Source organism: Marmota flaviventris, chromosome 9 (assembly GCF_047511675.1).
Source record: "Marmota flaviventris isolate mMarFla1 chromosome 9, mMarFla1.hap1, whole genome shotgun sequence".
In the NCBI taxonomy this organism is placed as follows: domain Eukaryota; kingdom Metazoa; phylum Chordata; class Mammalia; order Rodentia; family Sciuridae; genus Marmota; species Marmota flaviventris.
Window position 1 is genome coordinate 1,551,080 of NC_092506.1, and position 24,161 is coordinate 1,575,240.

A 24,161-nucleotide genomic window follows, 5' to 3' on the forward strand; every position below is an offset into this window, starting at 1 on the left:
CCTCTCCCTGCTGGGGTCCGTCCCCAGGCCCTGGCTCCTGAGAAGCTCACTTACACCCTCTGCAGGGGCTGGAGGAGGAGCCAAAGGAGGGCTGGGGGCATCCGGACCCCCGAGAGACCAGAGCCTGACAGATAGGGGCTGGCGAGGCCTGGACCCTCCCTGGTGGCAGCTCCGGGGCCTTGCCAGCCTTGTGCAGAGGTCCTGAGAGGCCCTCCTGGGTCCTCAGTGTGATTGACGTGGGGGGAGCTCTGTCCAGGCCCCCACCAGCTCTGAAGGAAGGGGCAGCCTCAGGGGTGGGTCCTCCCCAGTCCTGGAGAGAGGCGCATGGGTGCCAGCTGCCCAGGTGCGTGGGAAGGGTTTCCGCACCTCCAGGGTGAGGAGCAGCTGCAGGTGCTGAGTCACCGGCTCCTGTCCTCCTGCCCCTCCCCCCGGGGCTGAGTCACACTTTCAGGGGCTCCTGGCCAGTTCCTCAGGGGTGGCCAGGCCAGGAGAGAGTGAGCTGAGGTCACTGGAGGGGCTGAGGCCGTGGGAGGGTGGGGCTGTACACATGGCCCAGCTGGGGAGGGGCACAGGTGGACAGGGCCAGCAGGTTGCGGGGAGAGGGAGGGCCTGACCAGACACGGGGTTGGGGTGAGAGGTAGAGACAGCTGGGTGCATGCCCCCATCCAGGACAGTGCCTGCGGGGCTGGGTGTCTCTGGGCATCTCTCTGGGATGGGCATCCCCCGGGATCAGCCCCTTCTGCCCGGAGAGGAGAGTGTGTTCCTCAGGCCAGTGGAAAAGGTGACCTTTGACACTGACCTCACGTGTTCCTGCACACGTCCTGCTCAGGAGCCCTGAGTTTCCAGGATTCTGGGACAGACAAAACCAGAGGCTTTGGGCGCACAGCAGGGCCTCAGGGTCTCGGTCCAGGGTCCCAGTAGCTCTTTGGAGTAGGTGCTCCTGCCCAAGGGCTGAGCCCTGGGGGGCTTCCTCCATCACGGCTGCCCTGGGAAGGCCGATGGCGGGAAGCCCTCGGGAGCCCACATCATGGGCTCTGCCTTGGAGTCCACAGCAGAACCCACTGGCCCAGCACCTGCAATGACCCAATAGTGACTTGCTGTCCCCCAAATCTTCCTCCTCTGCTTTGGCAAAATTCACTGTGCTCAAGAGGTGCCCCACTGGGCTGCCCGCTGGTAACGAGCAAGGCAGACCCAGCCTGATGTCCTGGGAAAACAGGACTGAGCCAGGACTCAGCTGACCAGGGCAGCACATTATGATGAGTTGGTGACCTGCTACACTGCTGTGGGCCTAGTCTAATCAGGTGATGGCCTTAAAAGAAAACTAGGGTCCCCAGAGAAAGCTGTTCTGCCAGCAAATATCTTCAGAATCGAGCTCCAACATGGTCTCCTGCCTCCCTGAGTCTCCAGGCTGCCCACAAAGTCCTGACTTGTAGCCTCCACAACTGCACAAGCCAATTCTTTAAAATATCTTTCTTTCTGTCTCTCTGTCTCTCTCCCTATGTCTCTGTGTGTGTCTCTCTCCACATCCCATTGTGCCTGTCTTGGGAGGGCCACGGTGAGTGCAGACAGGACCAGGGAGCATATTCTGGGCCACCTGGGTGGGGGCTGGACTGGGCCATGGCCCGGTGGGGCTGGGTGTGGAGGGAGGGGCTGCAGTGTGTGGTCTGGGGGCTCCTGACCCCACAGGCTTGTGAGGGAGGTTGGAGCGAGGGTCAAGCCAGCAGTGGGCAGCAGGGCAGGCCAGGGGCCAGAGCAGTGATGGGGAGTGGCCCTGCCCTAGTGTGGCTGCCAGCTGGAGGGGTGGTCTCCAGTGGGAGGCGGATGGGCCAGAGCAAGACCAGCCCAAGCCTAGGGGGAGGCTGGGTGCAGCTGGTGGTAGAGCACATGCCTGGCAAGCCCCAGGAGGGACAGGTGACAGGTGACGGAGTGAGGAAGGGGGGGCAGCATCTACTTCCCCGCTGTCCCTCCAGAGGTGAGGCTGACCCCAGCTCCAAGTGAGTCACTGTAGGAGGAGAGCCGCTGTCTAACATGACCACAGCAGGGGCTTGGACCTGGCAGAGTCCTCCTCCCAGCTCTGGAGGCCAGCAGCCTGAGGTCAGCCTCTCTGGGGTGCAGTCGGGGCGTCCAGGGCTCGTTCCTTCTGGGGCTCTGTGTGTTCCTGGCCTTTCTGGCTGCTAGAGGCCACTGGCCCTCAGTGGTGGCCCCTTCCTCCTTCAGAGCCATCCACTGATGGTCCCTGCTGCATCACCTCTGATGGACGTCCTGCTCCCTCGGTGATCACGTGGACCCCTGCCCCAGTAGACCAGGACCCTCTCTGTCTTGGGGTCCTGCCTTCTCTCACACCTCTGACCTCACATGGTCACAGGCGAGGATGGTGAGCGGGCATCTGGGGAGGGGGCGCTTCTACCCACGGCACCACTGCTGCAGGAGGATCAGAGTTCACCAGGCCCAGAGAGCGGGCAGCGCCCTTGGGCGGCCCCGCAGCCGGCATTTCCCTGTGCAGGCCAAGGTCAGATGCCCAGGCTGAGGGTGCCCAGGTCAGATGGGAGGCTGAGGGTGTGCAGGCCAAGGCCAGATGAGAGGCTGAGGGTGTGCAGGTCAGATGGGAGGCTGAGGGTGTGCAGGCCAAGGTCGGATGAGAGGCTGAGAGTTCGCAGGTCAGATGGGAGGCTGAGTCTGTGCAGGCCAAGGTCAGATGGGAGGCTGAGGGTGCACAGGTCAAGGCCAGATGAGAGGCTGAGGGTACCCAGGTCAGATGGGAGGCTGAGGGTGTGCAGGTCAGATGGGAGGCTGAGGGTGCGCAGGTCAGATGGGAGGCTGAGGGTGCACAGGTCAAGGCCAGATGAGAGGCTGAGGGTGCGCAGGTCAGATGGGAGGCTGAGGGTGCACAGGCCAAGGTCAGATGCAAGGTTGGTGGAGTTGCTGAAGTTGGGGAGGGGGAGCCAGAAGACCGTGATGGGGCTGGAAGACCCCGTCCTAACACTCCCAGTGTACCCGGGAAAAGGGAGCTGGGGGCACTGCAGAGGCCCAGCCCAGAGGCTGGTGGAGTGGGCACATCAGGGCTGCCTGGTGTGGCATAGGACCATGGAGGCTGAGCTGGGGGACAGGGCCCTCAGGGTGATCTGGGGGCTGGGGCTGCTGGGTGATGGGCGCCTCCCGGGGGCAGGCCGGCATGTGGTGGGTGGTTCTGACTTGCTGGGCTGGGCCGGGAGCTGCTGTTTCCGTGTGGGTCCCGATGGGTGGGATTGAGCAACCTGTGGCTTTTCCAGGAGCCCTGATGGCCCTCCAGCGGCTTCCTGGAGGAGAGGCCTGGGCTGCCTGGGAGCTGGGGTCCTCCCCGGGCACCACCCAAGCATCTGCACTCACCTCCACCCTCCATGGGGCAGTGACCACCCAGCAAGTGGCTGTCCTCCCTTACTGCCCTCAACTGCTGCCTCGGGCCAGCGAGTCTTAGAGGACCCTGACGTCCCACCAGGAGGGGCTTGGCCATCTCGCCTCCACGTCTGTCAGTCCCTCTGAGGTGTCCTTGGGGACAGGGACAGCACCATCCCCCTGCATCTTGCTTCTGCTCCTGCCCCTGGCGGCAGGGCCACGTCCACCCTGCCCTCCCCCTGTCTCTGTGGGCCCAGGGGAGGGGGCGGCCCTCTGGAGCAGGGAGTGGCCCCTGCGGTGCTGGAGAACCTGTTCCACATGGACGGGAGCCGGTCCCACTGCAGGAAAAGACCTCTTCACCCTCGTGGCCCTCCCACCCTCCTCCCACACCTCAAGGCCTGTCCTCAGATGGGCCCGCCTGATGGGGGTGCCAGCTCCCCTGGGCACCTGCCCCTCCCTGGCAGCTGGGCAAACGGGTCTGGGGCTGCAACACCACCTCCTGGAGTGGTGACTCAGGTGGGCAGGAGCCGTGAACGTGACACAGGGCCCCAATCTTCCCGCCCTGATGAGGGCAGCAGGGAGGGACAGCTCACTGTGGCCGGGTGCTGGGGGCACTGGGGGACACAGGGCGGGGGGCACTGGATGGGCCTGTGCCCACTGGGAGGCAGGGTCCGAGGCCTCTGCCCTCTATCCTGGAAGGACCCTGCCACGGCAGTGGGGGCCAGGAGGAAGCCCCTCCTGGGGAGCCCAGGTCTGTCCCCCAGGCCCCACCCACTGCTCAGGAAGCATGGCTCTGAGACAGCGGGTCCCCTGCTGAGTGGTTGCTGGTGTTCACTCGCCCACTCGAGGCCCGGGCCTCAGTCTCTCTGCTGCAGTGGACATGCAGCCTGCCCTGGATGCAGCCGGGCAGGGCCTTTCCCTCCTCTGGTGGACTGGGTAGGCGGAGGAGGGCCCAGAGGAGGCAGTGGAGGGGTGAGGGGCCAGGCAGGTGAGCTCGGCACGCAGCTGGACAGTGGGGTGGGACTGCAGCCTTGGAGGCTGGCCTGGGAGTCCTCAGAAATAGAGACCCAAAGAGAGGGGGACTGTCCACTTTTATGCTCAGGTTTGGTGGAGCACGGGCGGCTGGAGATGAGGCGGGCATCTGGCACCGTGCTGAGGGGGAGTCCAGCCAGGCCCTCTGCTGAGATTCTCCTTGGACCTGTGCTTGGGGGCCTTCCTCCAGGGTACGGGGCAGGAACTTAGGACTGCCTCAGGGGACAGGGGCTTTGGTGTCTGTGGCCTGCCCTGGGAAGGGGTCCCAGAGACACCGCTCTTGCAGCCGCCTGCAGTCGGGGTTGAGGACGTGGCTCCTTGGTCTTAATGGGTGCTGGGCACCAAGGCTGTGTGGCACGTTGACACTTGGAGCACATTTGTCACCCCCGCCCCCCCGGCGTCCTGCCCGGGCTCACCAGGGTTCATGTCACTCCTCCTGAGGCCTGTGGCCAGGGCGTCCCTAGGAGGGGCATCCAGACACGCCCAAGGACACAGGAGGAAGTGAGGCTCCTGACATCTGGGGTGAGCATCCAAGGCCACAGGATGGGAGGTGGGAGGGACCGGCCCGACCTGGGGGCTGCTCTGTGTGGCTTCTGCAGGGCTCATTGGGGGAAGGGGGCAGCCCACCTCCACAGGGTGACCAGGGCTGGTCCATGTTTGGGGACTGTGGAGCAGGAGAGCAGAGGGAGGCATTGGTGGCTGGCACTTGGGCAAGACCTTGTTCCCTCCCCAAGTGACCTGCACCCTGTCACTGTGGCCCCAGGGTGCTGATCTCTGAGCACATGACGAGGCCCTTCCTGCAGTCTTCAGCCAGACAGTCACTTCCTGTCCATAAAAAGCTCTGCTGTCCCCCGTGGTGTTATCATGTGAGGCTGGCCTTGGTGCCCTGCACCCACTAAGACCTAACTGGACTCCCCCTCCTCTTACCCCACCTGCCCAGGCCCACGTTTCTCTGCCCCTTCAAGGCCATTCGGCAGTGGCCCTAGCCATCCTGCACCCTGGCCTCTGCCCACAGGCAGCACCCTCTGCCTCTCAGGCCTGGTCCAGCCTGTCCTTCTACCTGCTGAGCACACAGCAAGGGTGTCTACCCTCTGCCGGGACGGATCTCCCGTCTGGGGTGCAGATGAGCCACGGGAACACAGATTGGCATGGCCGCCGTGGGCACTGCTACCTCGTGACGGCTGGGGGTGCCTGGGTCTGCTCGGCCAATGGCAGGGTGGCGCCATGGGGGACTCGAGCAGACAGCAAGGGGGCCCAAGGGGGCAGGTGACATTACAGAGCCTAGAGGGCTTGTGTGGCCACCAAGCTGAGGACCAAGTGAAGGAGAAGACGTCGCGTGAGGATGGCAGCCGCTGCTGCCCTTGGCCCTGACCCCCAGGCCCAGAGGGGAGGCAGCCTTGTCCCCGTGCCCCAGATGAGGAAACCGGCCGCCCACAGAGGAAGTTGCTCAAGGACGCACGCGGCACCTCCTGGTGCCAAGTTCTGGCCACCTTGGCAGTTTTGCAGAAGTCGGAGTCCTGCTCAGGGACTCTGCCCGTCACTACACAGCCGCGTCTGAGAGCCACGCGCCCCTTCCTGTGGCCCGACAGAGGCTGGAGGGACCTGTGTTTGAGTGCCCCCTCCAGGCTCTCCATGGGCCCTGTGCCCTTGCAGCTGGCCCTCAGGGTGGCTTGCCCCCGGCCAGGGAAGGTCCTGTTGAGCATCCACGTCCTGGGCTAGAGAGTCCCCAGCCCACAGGGAGCCCCAGCCAGGACAGGGGGTCCAGCACGCAGTGGGCAGGGGCCTGGGCTTGAGCCCCACCCCTCCTCTCTGTCCCTCCCTGCTGCCTGGTTCTGTTCCTGTGCTGGGCTGAAATCAGCCTCCAAAGATGCCCACGTCCTACTCCCTGGACTCTGCTTGGTGAAGGGACCCTCCAGGTGAGATCACGATGCGAGTGTGCGATGGCTGCCCACCCGGATGGGCCATCCTCTCCGCAGGCTCATCACCCAGGGTCCACTCACACAGAGTGGTCAGTGGGGGAACCTAGTCTAGCATCGTCTGAGCCACTGCCCTCCTCTGCCCCAAGACTCCTGCCACCCTGGTGTTCTGCCCAAGGCCCCTCAGTCTGCCTCCTCGGGCCTGCGCTGCCACCTATCTAGGGACCCTACCAGCAGCTACTGACCCTCTGCCCAGCTTGCTGTCTGCAGATGCCCAGTGGTGCCTCGGGTTCTATCTCAAACATGGTGCTCAGAGGAGTTGGCTCTATGTCCAGCCCCAACCAGGGCCTGGAACCCTTCCTTGGAGGCACGAGACCCCGTTCCCTCTGCTGCCTGTTTGTGTCTAGCGATTGACACGCCATTGCCACTTCATCCGAAAGGCAATTGACATGCACAGCCTGTGTGTGTTGGAGGGCATTTTGAGGCATGTGCTCCCCGAGACGTCTCCAGACCCAGGGTGATGAGCACCTGGGAGCTCCTGTCGCCCGCCCCCACTAGCTGCCCATGACCACTGACCCCGCGTCGAGCTTGTTTCCTGTAGGTGAGTTGGATTCTTGGGATCAGTGAGGTGATCTTGAGTCCCTCCTGTGGCTGCACAAGGGGACATGCCTGCTGGCCCCGCTCTTCCCCTCGGGGCAGTAGACCAGCACACGTTTATTACCTTGCGATTCTCGGGGTCCGAAGGCCCCAGTGGGCTTCACCAGGACGAGACCGAGGCACCAACAGCGATGCCCCTCTGGAGGCTCTGGGGACAGCCCTGCTCCCCTCTTCCTGGCTCCCGCCTGCATGCCTTGGCTGGGGGCCCACTCCAGCTCCTGGGGTCCCCTGCTTCCCGAGCACCTTGTGATTGCACTGCACACTCAGATAATCCAGGATTATCTCCTGGGCAGTCAGCTGCCCGGCGGCCTCCGTCCCCCTCTGCCGTCCCGGGCCTGGGACAGGACAGGGATTTGGACTGGGCCTCTTGGAGTGGGGGTGGGATTGTTCCTCTTCTGCCTACCGCAGTCACTGCCTCATTAATTTTAATTGCTGAATAGCTTTCTGTCACGTGCATATGCCACAGGGTTTGCCCATTTACTGTGGATGGTCTTGGGTGGGTTCCAGCCTGGGGCACTGCAGGGTAGCTGCTGGAATATGCCAGCGCTAGTCCTCATGGGGACTTGTGACTTGGATTCTGAGGCTTGCAGGGCTGCATGGTGGCACACGGTTCATCTCCAGAGCACCCCCGGGTGGAGTTTGCTGAGTCCTTGGGCCCTTTCGGCTCCTCCAGCCTCCGGACCCGTCAGCCTGGTGCCGACACAGGTATGAGGGGACCTGCAGCCTTGCTTTGCACTGACCTGAGGTTCTCACCTAGGCACCTTTTAGGGTCGTTAGTGACCCTTCTCTTCTTTGGGGCTGCTCATCTGAACCTTTGTCTCCTTTACGTATTGCGTTATTTATCCTGTTATCCAGGGGAAAGTGCTGGTTGTTCATCCCAAGCCTTTTGTCAAATACGATATTTTGCTGATATTTTCCAATGTGGCTTGTCGTTGCATTCTTTTGGAAAGGGTCATTCAAACAACAGAAGTCTTAAATTTTTTTTATAAAGTCTAACTTAGTGATTTTTCTTTACTGTTTTATGTGGTATCTAATAATTCTTTGCTGAATTTGAGTAAGATTTTTCTCCCATTTTCTTTAGAGGTTTTATAGTTTTTCTTCTTACTTTTAGGTCTAAGATTCATTTGGAGTTAACTTCTGTTTGTGACATGACCTAAGGATTGTCCAGTCCTTATTATGACACTCCACTGTTAGCATTGGGATGTCCAGTCCAACTCTAGGTCCTTGATGTCCCGAGCAAAGCATCCAGCGAGACACACAGAAGTCACGGAGAGTACGGACGAGTTGAAGGTGAAGAAAGCACTCTGTTAGGCAGAGCAGAGTGGCCCAGAGGGAGAGAGGCTCCAGGACCTGGTGCCTGGAAATGGGGGTCTTAGATCCTTCCCTAGTGGACCTGATTGAAGACCTCATCCCATTTCTCCCATTGGTTATCTTATGATACCCAATTAAAACGTTTTCCAATCCCCCCATCTTTGATTACTTTAGAAAACCTACATTAGAATACTTTACCCCATTGGTCATTTTAGAATTTGAACCTGTGGCAGGAGTTGTCATGGTGACAAGTCCTCAGTGGTGGGAGTTGTCATTATAATGGAATTCATCACAAACAGGGACAGACCGTCTCCTTGACTTGACCTCCCGTGGCTTCTCTCTTATACCCTGGCTCCGCCATCTTGGTGTCCCTGAGCTCCTGCCTAGCGCCATGGTTTAACCTCTCTGTTTACAAGACAGCCCTTTCTCTGATGAATTGCATCCGCTATGGTTGAAAATCAGTTGGCTGTTTGTGGGGCTCTATCTCAGGGTGCTCTTTTGGACGGAGCCCAGGACGTTGTGCACTGATCACACAGGCGCCCTGTTCTGCCTTCCACTAGGCCCTCTGAGTCTTGGTGCCCAGGATACTTCTCCAAGTCAAGTAGGCGAGCCTTTGTTCTTTCTCAAAGTTGTTCTAGTTCCTTTGTATTTCTGTGTGAATTTTAAAATCATCTTGTCGATTTCTCCAAAAGAAACCCACCTGACGTTGGATCCAGATTGCGTCTATAGATCATGTTGGATTGACACTGTAACCTGGACCCTTCCTGTCCTTGAACACTGGACGTCTCTGGGTTCTTTATTTTCTCTTAGTATGTTTCATAGTTTTCAGAGTGAGTCCTAGAGGTCTTTTGTCAAGTTCATCTCTAAACATTGCCTGATTTCCATTCCCTTGTAAATGGACATTTAAAACGTCACCTTCCCTATTTCTGTTAATGTTATACACAGATACAGTTAACTTTTATCTGCTGATGTTCCATCCTACAACCCTGCTAAATCCACATATTAGTTTTCCTATTTGGGGGTGGATTTCCTATGAAGATCATGTCTTCCTCAAATAAAGCCAGTTCTATTTTCCAGGGAGGCCACCCTCACCTGGGCAGGCAGCCCTGGGCTGGGCTTCCCTTCGAGGGACGGTTGGAGGCTGTAGCCTCAGCTTCGGGGTAGATAAGGGCTGCTGGGTTATCTGCTTCCTGCAGCTGCCTCGGAGGCTCATCCAGTCATTTCAGCCCCAGGAGGCTCACTGTCCTTCCTTTGAGAGCTTGTAGGCTCCGCCAGGATCCCCACCATATTGTTGCTCGGTCACTGTGAGCATCTCTCGTCTCCCCCAGACCACCTGCCTAGAGGGTGTCCCCAACTTTATCTTCTCAAGCAAACTCTTCAGTGTCACCGATCTTCTTTCCTGTTGTAAAGTTTCTGCTCTCATAGGGACGATCTCCGTCCTTTGCCCGCTTGGGTTTAGTTTGGTTTCTTTTTCTGATTCTTAGGGTGGAAGACGAGGCCTTTTCTAGATCATCTGACACGTGCTCGTGTGCGGTGTCTTACTGTCGCTTTGCTCCAGACGCGTCCCGATTTCCCTCTGGAGTGAGAACTCTTTGGCTGTGTGTCAGGTGGATTGTGCTCGTTTCTGCACATTAGCGTTCCGTCCGTCCGTCTAACAGTGCCAACCAAGGCAGCAGCGCCAGCCCACAGGGTCGTCAGAGGCGGTGCTTTTCACGAGGCTGGCTGCTGCTGGGCAGAGTCAAGGCCGGGGCCCCGGGAGCAGGATCCCCCCACCATCCTGCCTGCTGGCAGGAGCCAGTGCCCTGCTGTTGGAAGGTCCTCGCTGGGCGTTGGTCAGGCACCTGCAGCTCTGCAGCCCTCTGGGTCATTGCTCCCTGAGTGTCCACCCCTGTGCTGCAGGGCCTACGGCCTTCTGACCTCTGACTGCCTCTTTCTAGAGGCATGGTCCCCTGCCCACATGTCCTAACTCCATCCCAGGAGTCACCGCGGGGCCGAGGCCTGAGGCTGACTTGGGGTGCTGCCCTCCACATGAGGACTGGGCGACCTCCTGGACACGGCCACTTTCTACTCTTCCAGTTGACCCCCTGGCCTGCTGCACAGGACTCAGGCCCTTGCATATTCCTGAGACTGGTTTTATGGCCAGAGTGGTGTATTCGGAGAGTGCTCTGCACCCCTGGGGAGACGCGGGCTGTGCTGTCAGGGTGGGGTGCACCGTCGTCACTGCGAGGCCTGTAGTTGGGGGCTGGCACTGACAGTCTGTGCTCCTTCCTGGTTTCCTGGGGTGCGTGCCCTCTGTCACCGACAGAGCCTGGCTCTGCTGAAGGCCTGGGTCAGTGCCTTCCCCCTTAGTGCTGGGCGTGTTGTCTCCATGGGCCTCGGTGGGTGCCCCGTCAGGGCCGCCGGGTTCCCTGGACGAGCTGGCCCCTTGTCATTACAAAATAGCCCTTTAGAAGCACCCCCCCACACTTCCTTTTTTCTTAAAATCTATTCTCTGGAATTAGCATATCAGCCCAAGCTTCTTTAGCTTAGTGTTAGATATTTCCTTTTCCATCCCTAAAAACAAAAATGTCTATTTTTGAACAGATTTAGATTTCTGCCACAGTCTGGCTGGGCACAAACAACCGAGCCGCCACAAAGCCTTGTAGGTTCAAACAGCAACTCTTTATTCCTGAACTCTCACCGGCCCTCTACACACACTTCCCGGGAACACACTGACTCCACCGGGCTCCTAGTGCCAATTCTCTCAGAACCCCGCGAGAACTCAAGGGGAACTCCAAAGTAGCAGGCGCCCGAGGCAGCAGGATCCGCCCTAATCCCAGCAGGATCCGCCCTAATCCCGGAGCAGGGTCACCTTTCAACCATTCCCTGGCAAAAATGCCAGGCCTCATTCTGACTAAACTGTGGCTCTCAACAGATTAAAATTCGAGCACATCTTGCATGTCCTGTGTCCCCGGCCCCCACCCGTCTCTCCTATTATCAATACCTTGCACTGGTATGGTGCATGTTGTTCCATCCAGGAGCCAGTGTTGACGTGGCCCCAGCCACACTCTGTGTGTATTGGGGTTTGCTCTTGGTGCCGTATGTTCTGACACACGTGGGCTGTTTCCCTGTCACAGTACCACACAGCAGGCTTCTCCACCTTAATGTCCCCTGTCTCCCCTCCGAGTCCCCCCCCACAGCCACAGGTCTGCAGGGCTTTCTTTGTCTTTCCCTCAATGCCCCCCAGCGGGAGGCCCTTCCCAGGTCCCTGGCGCAGGCCCTGAAGGCCCCGCGTTGCCCTTGGTGATTCCTCCTGACCCTGTCTTATCAACTGCAGTGTGGGGTTCCTCGCAGTCGACAAAGCCCGTCCTGTGTGCTCCCCCCGCGGCGGCCATGGAGAAAGCTGCTGGGAAGCACTGTGCCAGGGTTTTGTGTGGACGTCCTCCGCTCCTCGGGGCGGGCGAGGGTGCCAGGCCACAGGGGAGGAGCGGGCAGGTGTAGGGAGCCGGAGGCCCTCTTCCCGGACGCGGCCGGGACTCGGGTGGGTCACGCTCTGCCAGCTCTTGGTGATGGCAGTGTTTTGGATTCTAGCCACCCTCCCAGAGGTGTGCGTGGTGTTGGCGTGATCGTATCTGCAGTTCCCCGGTGACACGTGACCAGGAGCGCCTTGTCAGGCACCTGTTTGTCACCTGCATGTCTTTGCTGGTGAGTCATCGGCCCGTACCTTTTGCCTATTTTTGCTTTATTGCTTATTTGTGTGTGTGTGTGTGTCTGCAGGCTCTTGTCCAGGCCCTGACACAGGCCAGGGGACGGCTCACCACCGAGCCCCGTCCCCTGCCCTGCCCTGCCCGTGAAGATATCGCTGTGATCTTTGAATTTCAAGGTTCTCTGACCATCTGAACCCAGGCCTCAGCAGATGTTCCCAAGAGCTTTCTCCACTCGACTTTTTACTGTCCCTGAAGTCCCCTTGCCAGCGGCCTCATGGGGTAGGGCCTGGGGTAGCTGGGACATGGCCACCAGGCCCAAGGTCAGCGGGAACTTCCCGGCCTCGACTTGGCACCTGGTCTGGGACCCCTCTGGATGACTTCCTCTGTAGGTCTCTCTGCTGTGACTTCTTGTGTGTCACGTCCCTGGCTGGTTGGGTGTGATGCGTTCCACTTGCCTGTGGTGTCCCCTTGTCCCGGCACCATTCCTAGTGTCCATCCTTTCTCCTGGATCTCCTCTGCTCCTTGAGATGGCTGGGGCTGCCTCCTGGTCTCCCTGGTTCTCTGTTCTGCTCATGATCCGCCCCCCGTCACCGTGGAGTCTGCAGCCAACCGGAGCCCAGTTCTCTGGCTCTGTATGGTCCCAGTACTGACTCGGCTCTTTGGGTCTTGGGTTCTCTCCTAGAGACTTCAGAATCCACCTGTCTATGGTCCCAGAAGAGCTGGCCGAGGTGGGCGGGACCGAGCCGGGCCCACAGGCCGGGCCCACAGGCCGAGCGGGCAGAACTGATACATGCCCAGTGTTGGTTTCCTAGGAATCACAGGGATCTCTGCCTCTTTAGATCTCCTTTGATTTATTTTCTGAGTTATGCAGTTTTCCTCTGTAGGTCTGGTACATATGTCATTTTTCATTAGATTCATACCATGGTGTCTCATTTGGGGTACTAAGGAAAACAGGAAAGTGTTTTTAATCTCCCACTCCAGTGGCTCGTTGCTGGGCCATTTTAGTTTAATGTATCTGAGGCTCTGTGTTTAGGCAGGATATAGTTGGGTCCTGCTTTTCTTCTTAAAACCCAATTTGGTTCTTTCTTTCTTTTCTGGGGGGAGATTCTAGGGATCGAACCTGGGTATGCTTTACCACTGAGCCACATCCCCAGCCCTATTTCACTTCTTATTTTCAGACAGGGTTTTGCTAAATTGCTCAGAGCCTTGCTGAGTTGCTGAGGCTGGGTTGGAACTTGTGATCCTCCTGCCTCAGCCTCCCAAATTGCTGGAATCACAGACATGTGCCCCCTGCCCTGCTGTTTCCTTTAATTGGGGACTTTAGACGGTCAGGCCGTTTAGACCTTTATGGATAGAGCTGAATTCAAGCAGAACACCTTGCTTTGGCTTTCTGCTGGCCCCACTGGTTGGTTCTTGTGCTCTGTTTCTCTTCTGCCTTTGTTTATTTTGGGCAATATTCTTCCTTCTTCCTCTGCTGGTTTCTTAGCTGTGACTTTTTGCTGTGTTATGTCACTGACTGGTTGGCCCAGGGACACAGTGTGCCTGTTCTGCTGACCGCCGTCCATCCTCCGGGTACCTGCCTCTCACCGGCCTGGGCCTCTGTGGTGACTCCGTGCCCCACCCTGTGCCCAGGCCTCTGGACCACGGCTGTCAGTTCTGTTTGGACAGTTGGTATCTCTTAAAGAGCTTTGACGCCGTGCTGTCCACTGCTGGAGCTGGGGGCTTTGCGCAGCTGTAGATTTCTGCGTAGTGTCCGCTGGCCCTGCAGGGGCGGGCCCACTGGCGCGAATCCTCCAGCTGGCAGAGTCTGGTTCTGCCCTCACCGCCGGGGGGGATTTCTGCGGGATTCAGGAGTTGGGCCAAAGGATTCTTTCTCGGAATTTCATGCGGCCGCCCCCCCCCGCCATGTCCCAGATGGCCCCTCTGCTGCGCTTCCTGCTGTCCATCTACAGGGTCCTCTCTATGTGCGCGAGGCGACCGTCTTCCGCGGAGGCCTTCGAGGCGAGGGCTGGTCTTGGGCACTCTGATGGTGGTGTGCTCTGCTGTGGTTTATTCCTATTGTGGGCGTTTCTGGATCTGTGGGTCGCGTACTTTATGAGACTTGGTGGTTTTAGCCACAGCTCTCCCGTAATTCTTGCACCACCCTCCCCTGGGAATCGTGATTTCATGCGTGTTGGCCAGCTTGGCGCTGTCCCCCTGGCGCACAGATGCCCCATTCACCTTGGTCATGTGGCTCTTTCCCCTGTGCTCCATTGGGTGGTCGGTCACGATCTGCCCCTCCTTGAACCTGGTGTCACTGTGTCTCGGGCGAGGTGGTTTGGTCCCCTGGGTGTGTCCTGGTCTTCCCCTTTGCTCCTGTCTCTTTCAACCCACTCATGCTCCCCTTCACCTTCCTGGACACGTGGGCTACGGCACACGTCAGCCAGCCTGTCCACGCACCTCTCGTGCCGCTGTCTGTGCCCGCGCCTCCACAGGCTGATGGTCCTCTCCATGGAGATCACATCTCCTGCTTCACCGCCGGCCATTCCTGGTGGGGCTGCCTCCCCTCGGAGCTTCGTTCTGGGTGTGGTCATATTTGGCCCTTGGTCTTGCTCTGAGCCTTGGCAGGAGGGAGGACCTTCCCGGGCCTCTACTCCATACCTCAGGTCTCAGGAGGTGTTTCCACCCTGGCTGCCAGGACCCGATTCCCTGGCCCTTGTGAGCTCGGAGGGCTGCTCCCTGGTCTCCTGTTTGGGGGGTGGGCTCCTCCTGGGGGTGGTCTCTGGCACTCTCCTGCACTCTCTTCTCTGGAACTTTCCCCGTGGACTCCGCTCACTGCCAGGGCCATTGCATCTGGGTGACATTGTCATCTGCACCTGGGGCACCACTCTGTGGCCTGGAGTCTCTCTGAGGCCTCAGCTGGCGCTGGGCTGTGTCATGTGGCCTTTTCCACACATGAATCTTTGCTGGTTTCGTGTGCTGTTCCAGGATGCAGGCTATCTGACCCCCGCCTCGCCCTCTGCACAGGACTCGTGGCCTCCAAGGCCCGATTGTCTAAAGTGAGCTTTCTCTGTTTCCGTTGCCTTCGGAGGTTTTGAACTCCCAAGAGCAGGGGGTCGGGCTGGGTGCAGTCCCTGGGTCTGGTTGAGGTTTTGGGTGAAAGTCTGCATGGAGATGACTTTGTAGGTTGGATGGACGGGAACTGGCTCTGTCCAGCAGACACATGTTCCTGGGGCTGGACAGAGCTCACCCACCCTTCCCTTGGTTGCAGCTGGCCAGGGGTTGGCTCAGGGGGACATTGCCTACCCAGGCCTGGCCTTCACCTCCTGGCCTCTTGTGAGTGGTCTGCAGGACTCTCGTGACCTAGGCAAAGGTGCACCTGTGGGTTACGTCCTGCCCCTAGGGAGCAGAGAGGAATCAGCTTAAATCCCGGCACCCGGACAGGGATCCAGATCCCGGCCCAGCAACGGCATGGCTGGGCCTGGGCCCCGAGCCCCGGAGGGTTGTGTCTTCTCACCTGCGTCTCAGCAGAGGGACCCCAGGCTCTGGGGCCAGGTGTAGCCAGGGCTCAGAGCTCAACCTGCCTGCCAGGTGCAGCCATGACAGTTCAGGGACAGGCCCGGGAGTCAAGGAGAAGTCGCCCAGGCCGCAGCAGCCCGCACTGGGCTGCTTCCAGGGAAAGCAAACTGGACTTGCTGGTGGGTCAGTTAGGAGTTCTGAAGGAAGCCCAGCCGGGGACCCTGAGGTGTGGTGGAGGCGAGGGAGCCCAGGAGGGAGCTGATGCAGAGCTGAGCTCAGGAAAGGGGCCGGCTAACCTCTGGGTGTCGGTGCACACACGCAGCTCAAAGTGACGGGGGCAGGCCAGTCTCCTGGGCCGGAGCGCGCCCTGAGAAGAGACCCGGGGAGCCAAGGGCTGGGCAACAAGCGGCCACAGGACACGCACCAGGAAGCCGGGCCAGACTGGCTGTGTCTCACGCCTCACCCCCAGGTAAGCGCCTGTGGGTTAAAACTGACATGCAAAGTGGAGGAGGGTCAAAGGGGAGCCTGGGGGCATCGCGGTTCACTTGGCTCTGTGACTGGGAGGCCACTGAGCCTCCCGGGCCTCCAGCTCCTCGTCTGCAAGGTGCGTGGATGGCAGAGCTGTGGGAAGATCAAGCGGGGTCTGGGGGTGCGCTCAGCGCTCAGGGCGCCTGGGAGCGTGGGGCAGTTGGATGTTGTCACTGCACCTGCCACAGGGGAGGCCCTTTCTCCCCCTTGGGTGCAGGGAGGGAGCCCCATCCTTAGGGGAAGCCGTTTCACGTCTGAGGCTCAACCCAGAAAGACTGACGGATCTGGGTGCATACGGGCAAGGCCGGGTGACGCCTGGCTGCGGGTAGCAACAGTCGCAGGAACAGGTGGCAGCACACAGCAAGGTGTTGCCGGGGCAGAGGCGGAGCCAGGCCCTGGGAGAACCCGGCAGTCACGACCCTGGCCATCCCTGACCTTGGCCCGGCCCTTCCAGGCTGCGGACGGCAGATCTGCCCTCGGCTGTGTAGGTGGTGTGCGCCCAGCGGTGAGGGCTGCGAGGCCATGCGTGCCTCCTGCAGGTGTCCCAGAAACAAGCACAAGGACGGTCTTCCCATGTCACGGCCAATGACCGCTGGGACGGGTGCCCAGGAGACAGAGTGTGGCGGGAGGCACTGCGCTGATCCTAGGGGCACAGAGAAGGTGGTCAACAGAGCGCCGTTGGGTCAGGAGGCAGGCGTCTCAGGAGGACACCAGAAAACTGGGGGTGGGCAGAGGGGTCTCTCGGCAGCCCTGTTCCGACAGGTTCATGTGAACGTAGGACTGAGGCAAAACAACACAGTTGATTTCAAACACGTGAAAAGAAAACTTAAAAGCCGTCTCAAGGCCTGCAGGAATTATCCTGGTAAAACTCATCATGGGTTGGTGGCCTCTGTTTAAATGATGCTCAAGCTAACTAGAACCTGGGCACCTCCCTAACCCGACCCCAGCACGTGGTGCCAAGCTTCCTGCAAACACTGCGCTTAACGGGGAAGTACTCGGGGCACCGCAGCCAAGAGCAGGACGGGAACTGGCCGCCACCTTCCCTCAGCGGGGCAGAGGCCTCTCCAGCCAGGAGGGAAACCGATCTCATCAAGGGAGAAAACCTGTGGAATGTGAAGGAAGGAAGAATTCTCAGCCGACGTGCCTCTCTCCTCACCTAGAAAGCCCAAGGGAAGCAATGGAAAGATGCACAAGGATCAGCCAGGACCCTGGATACCAGACCAACAGAGCAGAACTGCAGAATGAATGCATGCCACATACAGGACAGTGGGAAACACATTTCTAATTACTTGTCCCGTCAACCCATGTGTGATACTGGGCATCTAAGCCACCAACATCCTGCTGCTGAGCCACCTCCAGCCCTTTTTGTCTTGTTTTATTTTGAGACAGGACCTTTGCTGAGGCTGGCCTTGGACTTGGGATCCTCCTTCCTCAGCCTCCTGAGTAGCTGGGATCACAGGCTGCGCCACCCTGCCTGCTCAGAAAACAGACTTTAAAAGTTAACTCTAGTAATGAGCAAGGGGTGCTTAGGGATAGACCTAGAGTGCTGACCTGTGGCACTGGTGGGAAGAGGTGTCCTGAACGGGCTATGGCAGTACCTTTGTCCCCCCTGACCCACAGTTGGAGTGGCCTAAGAGTTGTGGCTGGGGGCTCCCTTAGGGGGCCACAGCCTTCCGAGATGGGGTCAGTTGGGATTCCTGAGGAAAACACCGGAGGCCCGGGAGAGCTTTTGCAAGGGAGCTCGGGCACAGGGCGGCTGCTTCCTGGAGGGGACGGCAGGACCCAGGGCGCTCAGCCCAGGTGTCTGCAGTGAGGAGTTGGTATCAGGGAGTCTCAGGGCTGGGTGTAGTTCCCTCCAGCGTTTGGGGAACAGCCCGGACACCCTCGCCCTGCCAGCTGGGCGTGGTGCTGCACGGAAATAAAACACGGCGGCCCAGGCTGGGCTCGACCTCTCCATCCTCCTGCCCGGCCTCGGCTCCCGAGCGCACCTCCTGCACCCCGTCTTCCTTAGTCTTTCCAGCGTTTCCAGAGCTCCCCTGGGATCCATCTTGGCTTGGAATCCCTAGTTTTTGTCCTTGGCCTGGGGTGGCATGTGGCCTATGTAAGGCCGAGTTCCATCCCCAGCCCTGGGGGAAAAATGTATTCTTAAATAATTTGCTTCTCTGAATCCTGGGGTGGTGGCTATCCCAGTCTTTTATATGACCTCACAAATAGATGACCGGATCACTGAGTCCAGCCTCTCCCCTCCGCAACTCAGAGCCCTGGCTCTCCTGCGAGGTGCTGAACAGGTTCCCCGCGCTCTGAGGGGCGCGTTTCCTGTTTTCATGATTGCTTAGTTTTGAGTCCTACCGGGTGTCCAGGGCAAGTTCTTCTCTGAACTCCATCTATTTTGGAATGTCCTTCCAAGTTTAAAAATGCATCTCAGGTCATGTTCTTCTTGCGCTGGATTCCAGCCTGTTTGCAATCTGATCAGAGCCTGGGGTCAACGTGCTACAAACGGATTGGCGTGCACGAGGCTTGCTCTGTGGACTCAGAGCCCACGAACACTGGCCTGAGATGCGGCTCTGGAGCTGAAGGGCCCAGGGCCACCTCCTGTCAGTCAGGCCTGTTAACGGTGCTCAGCCACCTGGATCAATGTGGGTTCCAACAGCAGCAAGTGGCCTTCATCAGGCCAAATTCTCTGCAGAGAGCAATGATGAAATGTGGAGAAAACATCTTTTCAGACTATTTAAAGGAACCGGGGAGCGATGGAGCTTAGGAAGAAACTGCAGAGTCACTGCCAGGGAGTGCGGGCTTGTCCCCAGGACATAAGTTCACCTGGGGCAGGGAGCTCAGCCTGCAGCAGAGGGCCAGATCTGGCCAGATTCGGCCTCCTAGGAGCAGTGTGGGGTGAGGGGGGAAATCTCAGAGAGGACCCCAGACCTGCCAGAAATTGTGCCATAGCCTCTACTACTAACCCAGGCCCCCCCAGGGGAGGTCCCAGGGACCCTAACCCAGGCCCCCCCAGGGGAGGTCCCAGGGACCCTAACCCAGGCCCCCACAGGGAGGTTCCAGGGACCCTAACCCAGGCCCCCCACAGGGGAGGTCCCAGGGACCCTAACCCAGGCCCCCATAGGGGAGGTCCCAGGGACCCTAACCCAGGCCCCCACGGGGGAGGTCCTAGGGACCCTAACCCAGCCCCCCCCCCAGGTCCCAGGGACCCTAACCCAGGCCCCCACAGGGGAGGTCCCAGGGACCCTAACCCAGGCCCCCCCCCAGGTCCCAGGGACCCCAACCCAGGCCCCCCCCCCAGGTCCCAGGGACCCTAACCCAGGCCCCCACGGGGGAGGTCCCAGGGACCCTAACCCAGGCCCCCCCCAGGTCCCAGGGACCCTAACCCAGGCCCCCACGGGGGAGGTCCCAGGGACCCTGGTTGAAGGCTGGATGATGCAGTGGGTTTCCAAACATGCCCCAGAGAGCGCGGAGCCCACTGTCTGAATCACAGGAAGCAGGAAGGCAGACACACACTCAGCTTCCTGCCCCCATGGGGCTGCCCCGAGGTATCCATTTAACCATGGAAGACAGTGCATTATAATTTAAAAGCTCACACAGGAAAGCTCCATCCCAGGTGGCTCCCCAGAGGCCTCGCAGGCCTTCAGAGAAGAACTGGCACTGATTCTCCTTGCCTTGTCCTGCGGGTGAGGAGGAAGCTTATTGCCTGACTCCCTTGAAACCGGCACTGACCCAGCACCCAAACCAGGCAAGGAGGCACCCACAAGTCTCGAGACTGAGTTTCCGGTCACAGGGACGGGGCTGGGAACCCAGCAAAATTAGACATCCATCTTCAAAGGATACCTGGAAAAGCCACCAAATGTTGGCATAAAAAGAAATCACAGGGAGTTTAGAAAACATTTAACCCAGGGAAAATGGAAATACAGCACATCAGAACTGGCGGGAGCAGTTAATGCTGCACTTGGAAGGAAAGGTGTGGCTTTATGTGCTGATCAAGACAAAGACCTAAGATCAGCTCCCTCTGCTTCGCCTGATCAAGCTAAAAAGAAAAGGAGAAAACTAACCTAACTACAGGATAAAAAAGGAAAGACCAACACTAAGAGTAGGAGTCAATAATTTTTTGTGTGGTGCTGGGAGCCATGTACACTAGGCAAAGACTCAATCACTGAGCTGCAGAAAGATAATGAAGGATGATTAACAAATTGTTAAAGGCCTAGCAAAACACAGAGAGAATGAGGAGGGTGCAGAACAGGGGGCTGCGGGAGACCACTGCTCGCAGGTCTCTGGAAGGCCCCACACCCCAGTCCTGCACCTTGGAAGCAGTTAGACACATTCCATCCTGGTACATCAGCTCTTTTAGCTAAGATGCTTGAAAAACAGCAGGTGCAGAGAGATTACTGTGACCTTCCTGTCATTTATTAAAAGCAGGAGATGAAATTCTCCTGTGAAAGATGCAACATCCTTATCTTCAAAGACCGCAGGGCTCCGTTTGGATCTCGTTAGCTCTTATCTGGGACACCTTCCCCTGGAATCCAGTGCTTTTCCCCAACGGACCCCTCTGTTCAGTTCAGCACAAGGATTGGCCTCCTCCCACCCCTCTGGGTCTTCATGTCCTTAGGAACATTCCAGCCCCTTAAAACTTGCCTTAAATAAATCTGCATGCCTTTCTCCTGTGAATCCATGTCCGTCTAACTCTGGGCCCAGCCAGGACCCCAGGAGGATGGAGGTGAAGACTGTGTCCCTGTACTCCTGCCCTGCGCTCTCTGTGGAGCCAGCAGCCTGGGAAGGGAGGCGCTGACCCTGGGCAGAGACAGATGGCCCAGAGTGATAAAGAGGTGTGGGTGCAGCGCTGAGCAGGTCTGACAGCAGCTCCTTGTGAAATGGGATCTTTCCTAAGCTCCAAGAAGCAAACCCACTGCACCAGCAGCACCCTCTGTGGTGACCCATGTCACCCAGGGACGAGGACAGAGTATCCAGGGCTTGCAGGAGGTTAGGCTGCCTTAGCTGAGCAGCAGGTAGACTCTGAGGAGATCAGGTTCCCGAGTCGAGGTAGACCATGTTGGTCTGCAATTAAAAGAGTCAGAGCTGTCGAGATGTCAGTCATCTGCAAGTTCCTCTAGAAGTTAGCACAGCCCCCGTCAGAATACCACCAGGGTTCCAAAGCGTTCACAGAATCACAAAGAAACCAGGAGAGCCAAACAAAGGTTTTCAAAAGAGAATAAAGTCGGAGGCGTCGCTCTACCTGGCTTTTCAGGGGAATTCACTTACTGTGAAGCTGTGGCGGTGGGTCGGTGGCTTGTGAAGGACTGACTCGCAGACCAAGCGCAAGCCCAGAAACAGGCCACGTGGAGGGGTGGATGGCTTTTGACAAAGGGCGAGGGCTCACCAGACATCCTCTGCCAGCCGCACCCACACTTAGAGAAAAGTTAGGTCAGTGGCGATCACAGGCCCAGGGGTAAAGGGGGCACAAGAAGGCTTCTAGAAGCGAGACTCGTCAAGGAAAGGGTTGGTGTGCAGGCTTCATCAACGGGAAACGTGGCTCTTCCAAAGACCCCGTCAAGAAGACGAAAAGACAAGCCTCCGTCCTGGAGAAAGGATTTGCGACTTTCACTTCAGGAACACGTGAGCTCTCAGAATTTAACAAAAGGAAAACCACCAATGAAACAATGGGCAAAGACTTCCCAGGACACCCAGGGAGGGGAGACGGGACCAGGAGGCTCAACGTCCCAGGGCCTCAGAAGTCCAGGTGAAACCCACAGCCAGTTGCACCGCACGCCTGCCAGACGGGCTGAGCAAAGCAGTTTTGGAACAGGCTAGGTAAGTGCTGGGGGGGGGGGCAGCCGGAGGCCCCCGCTGCTGGTGGGAGCCCACCAGGCGCAGCACCTGGAAATCAGTCTGGCAGCCCTTGGTGACTTTTCTGGGGTGCTCGCATCCCACCGCCCCGTTGGCTCACTCAGATGGCATCCCCCGAGTGTCGGAGGCAGCCTGGCCCCTCCTCATCAAGTCTGGAACAACCCCAGGCCCTCAGTGAATGTTGGGGACACCCTCAGATCCAGCCCCACTGGGGAGGCCGCCCAACGATGGACAACCAGGCCCTTTGGACCCCGCGGAGCCCCGACTTGGAGCTTCCAGCGCAGAGAGCTGACAGGGGGTGCCATGTGCTGTGATTCCATTCACGTGACATTCTGGAAGTGACAAAAACTATGGGGACCAAAGCCAGGCAGGTGGCTGCAGGGCTGAGTGGGAGGGCCGGTCCTACCCAGGAAGCTTGAGGGAAGTTTGTGGAATCCCTCTTCCTCCTGATTCTGATGCAGGTCACACTAGTTACAGAGTCTCCAGAAAAGCCAGATGCACTGTGTGAAGGAGAGGCCACTCCAGTGGCAGCTTCTTCACAACGCCAACGCCCCCCTCCTCTTTGGGAACTGGGGTCCGGGGCAGCGGCAGACCCCCCCCCCCATCTGAGGGATTATCAGCAAGCATTTTATTTTAATTTTTTTTTAACCCTACAAATTAGTCATTCATCGTTTCTGAGCAAATGTTGGTCTACTTGCCCCAAAAGGTCGCACCAACGGGCCTGCGGTCCCTTGCCCTTGCTCTGCCTGGCTGGTCTCTGCCCCTGGAGGGTCCATCCTCGGCCCCTTTGGTGAGCTGTGAGGGGTGAACTCTTGGTGTGCAGGCAGACGCCTCGTTTCCACCCAGTCCTGAGGAGTGCTGAGTCAGCAGGGACCTCTTCCAAGCACAGCGGGGCTCCTGGGGCTGGGCCGCGGCGAGCGCCTGCCGGGTGCCCGGGCCCTGCTCGGGAGTCTGCGCTGGCACCCGACGTTGCCGGGTGGTTTCCCTGGCTTCTCTCCTTACTGCTGCTCTGTGAGAGCAGGCCATCGGCCTCCTGGGGCCTGGGTGGGCGCCTCCTGTCAGTTTCCCTGCTGGGCCGCGGGCGTGGCACACTCCTGCTCTGCTCATCACCTGGTGGGCCCCGGGGCGTGGCCGGCAGGGCGGAGCTGTGTGCGTGTGCGTGTGTGTGGGCGCGTGTGCATGTGTGTGTGTGTGTGTGTGGGGGGTGTTTGTGGGGTGTGTGGGTGTATGTGAGTGGGTATGTGCGTGGGTGCAGGCGTGTGTGTGCGCGCATGTGCGTGTGTGTGTGGGGGGGTGTGGGTGTGTGTGAGTGGGTATGTGCATGGGTGTGGGCGTGTGTGTGTGTGTGTGTGTGTGGTGATGTGCATTTCGGGAGCTGGTGTGTGTGTGTGTGTGTGCGCGCGTGTGTGTGCGTGTGTGTGTGTGTGTGTGTGTGGTGATGTGCACTTCAGGAGCTGGTGTGTGTGTGTGTGTGTGTGTGTGTGTGTGTGGTGATGTGCATTTCGGGAGCTGGTGTGTGTGTGTGTGGGGGGGCGATGTGCATTTTTGGGAGCTGCCCTAGGATCCAAGGTTGGTGGCAGGATCTTTCCACACTTCCTGCCCAATGCCAGGGACTTCCCAGCGCTGGGCGGGCAGTTTGCCCACATCATTGCAGCAGCGCCAGGCTTGGATCTCTCGCTGGCGCCTCTGCGTGGTCCCTGGAGCCCTGACCGCTTGCCCCTCTGCCATGGTAAGCTGGCATGGCTTCTTGGAAACTTCACTGAGGTAGAATCCACGTGCCACGTGGTACGTGGGCCCATGGATCTTGGTGTGTTGAGAGTTGCCAGACTGTGGCCGTGGGCCATCCCAGAATCCCCCAAAGAGGCCCTGGACCACCTGGCGTCACCCACCAGCAGCCCGCTCACCCACAGCCACTGATCTACCTTCTGTGGCCATCATTGCGGCCTGCCCTGGGCATCTCTCAGAAGCCGAGTCATCAGAGATTGAGGTCTTTCGGGGCTGGCTTCTCTCTGAGCAGAGTTCCCAAGGCCTGAGGGCTTAGGAGTGGGTCAGGGCTGTGTCCCTCTGTGGCCAATAGCATTCCACAGAGCAGGAGACCTGCATCCTCTGATGGACACCTGGAAGATGGCACTTCCATCTGCCATGAGTGACGCTGCTGGGGGCATTGTGTGGATGTGTCTGAGTGGACATGCTCTCTCTTTCTCCTGGGCACAGGCCTGGGAGTGGAATGGTGGCCGTGTGGCACCTCTGTGCTCAGCCTTTGGGGGAAATGAAGACCATCCTCCACAGCGGCTGCCCCACTTTCCATCCCTGCCAG

The 24,161-nt window shown here is 59.0% G+C and overlaps 1 protein-coding gene across 2 annotated transcripts in view; it reads left to right on the forward strand.

Annotated features, from left to right (window-relative positions):
* Nucleotides 1–4,903: 4,903 nt before the first annotated feature.
* The window catches only part of Syt8 (synaptotagmin 8), a 42,633-nt gene continuing 23,375 nt past the window's right edge, over nt 4,904–24,161 (forward strand). The window contains exons 1-2 of one of the 2 annotated variants that reach the window (XM_027953564.2): nt 4,904–4,926; nt 15,795–15,941. The gene's annotated coding sequence lies outside the window, so the exon portion shown is untranslated. Of the gene's footprint in view, nt 4,927–15,794; nt 15,942–24,161 lie in introns of those variants that run through there. The other variant, XM_071615946.1, reaches the window with a different exon arrangement.